Source organism: Palaemon carinicauda, chromosome 16 (assembly GCF_036898095.1).
Source record: "Palaemon carinicauda isolate YSFRI2023 chromosome 16, ASM3689809v2, whole genome shotgun sequence".
Classification (NCBI taxonomy): Eukaryota; Metazoa; Arthropoda; class Malacostraca; order Decapoda; family Palaemonidae; genus Palaemon; species Palaemon carinicauda.
In genome coordinates, this window is record NC_090740.1 from 133,178,637 (window position 1) to 133,180,516 (window position 1,880).

Genomic DNA, 1,880 nt, shown 5'->3' on the forward strand with positions numbered 1-1,880 from the left:
AAGGTCCAGTTTTATGGTTATCTGGGTTATTACGAGATGAAGACGTCACACAATAAAGACCACATAACCCTGACCAATTTCTACTGGGACCCTATCGCGGCCGAATGAGGTCGAAAGTCCGTCAAGTGACGAGGGAACTCTACATTGGAATCACCTTCTACCTGTGCAACGTGAGCAGGTGTTCTGCACATCTGTGCTAAAGGTGTCAGGCTCTGGTAGGCTTTGCTGATTATCGATCGTTTTCATAACGTTTCGTTTGATGAAATCGACTACTTTCTCTTAGATGTTGGATTTCATATCGTAAAATTTGCTTCTCAGAGGAATAAAATTTCTTTAAGATACAGATTTACGTTTTGGCAATTAATTTTTGGACCGAAAAATGTCAGATTTCTCAGTAATTTCACGAGAAGAATGATAATCTTTGGATCAGCAGATTAGTCGTCAGACATTCTGGCTGTGACTCTCCACAGTTCAGTGTTTCATTTAGTCGTGGAAGCAGTGCCAACGGTGCCTCGTCTGGCACTCTGGAAGTAATTCAAATCAAAGGTTTCCTTTCCAAGAAGTAACTTTACTACTTCGTTGTGACTAACAATTGAAGACTGGTGTTATTTTCGTGAAATGAGAGTTTGTTTAAGTGCGATTTCTTTTCTCGAGTGAATTTAAATATTTTGTAGTTGGTTATTTAAAGAATGTATTTTACGCTTTATACTATATTTCTACTGTATAATAGTTCATAAAATAATCGATGAATTACATTCTGAGGAATTTAAGTTTATCCTTAGGCCATATTTTTCGCTACTCAGAATTTTGCTGCTTAGTTGTAATCTTAATCATGGAGGAATCGTAAACTACAAACAAGAGGATATGAAAACGACCAAACTTGAAAGTAAAAAATAGATGAACTAAAGCCAATAAGAATGAGAATTCCTTTATTAATATAGATTATGAATTTAGTTTAGGTCTCTTGAATATAAACAGTTGGCGTTTGATGGAATCCGATTGAATTTTTCTTCCACATTACCCAACGTCAGATTTTAGAATGGAATAAAAAGAAAATATTTACAATTTGAGGTCGGAGAAGCTATCGAAAATATCTAGTTGGTATGCGCCCTTTTCGTTAGATTCTCTCTTATCCCTCTCCTGAAAATCGTGTGATAACTGCTGATTTGTTCAGCAGCATGAGAGAAATTAAGCATTTTTTTTTTTCATGCTCGGTTTTCTTGCTCAACTGCACCTCATTCTACTGTCTTTCCTACTTCTGAATTAGTCTCTCTCCACCACATATTGAAAGCCAGGTGATATACAGTTGATGAAAATCAGCTAGCAATGAATGATACATTATTACTGAGCAAAATAAGGTACAACGAAAGGACTATTTCTTCGTCACTTAGGTTGAGTGTTAGGGAATAAGAATGAATAGCTTTACATAATCCTAATATATTTTTACTGACAAAACAGATAGAAAAACGAACAAACTATATTTCAAACACACATCTCACTCAACATACTTGCCATCCATGGTTTGAGTTACAAAGATGAAACTTGGTCACTAAAATACGACTACTCTGGATAAATCAAAATAATGATATATGTGGTACTTTTCAGCCATATTGCTCGTTGAACCGGCTGTCGGCTCATGGTCATACGTAGAATTGGCATCTGAGCTTTTACACATGTGCAGTACGATTAGACTGCGCTGTTCATAACTATTTTGTATTTTTATGATGTAACACTGACACGAGTCATTTTGTCATAGGGGCTTATCATTGAAGTGGGATCGCCACATCTGACATGACACCCACGCGCAGATACACACACACACACACAGTACATACTTTATATTAGTGTGTGTGTATATATATATATATATATATATATAT

At 35.9% G+C, this 1,880-nt stretch overlaps 1 protein-coding gene across 3 annotated transcripts in view; it reads left to right on the forward strand.

The window, feature by feature from the left end:
* The first annotated feature begins 476 nt into the window (after positions 1-476).
* Positions 477-1,880, forward strand: part of LOC137655142 (uncharacterized) — a 90,597-nt gene continuing 89,193 nt past the window's right edge. For 2 of the 3 annotated variants that reach the window (XM_068389021.1, XM_068389023.1), the window contains exon 1: positions 477-530. The gene's annotated coding sequence lies outside the window, so the exon portion shown is untranslated. Of the gene's footprint in view, positions 547-1,880 lie in introns of all 3 variants that reach the window. The other variant, XM_068389022.1, reaches the window with a different exon arrangement.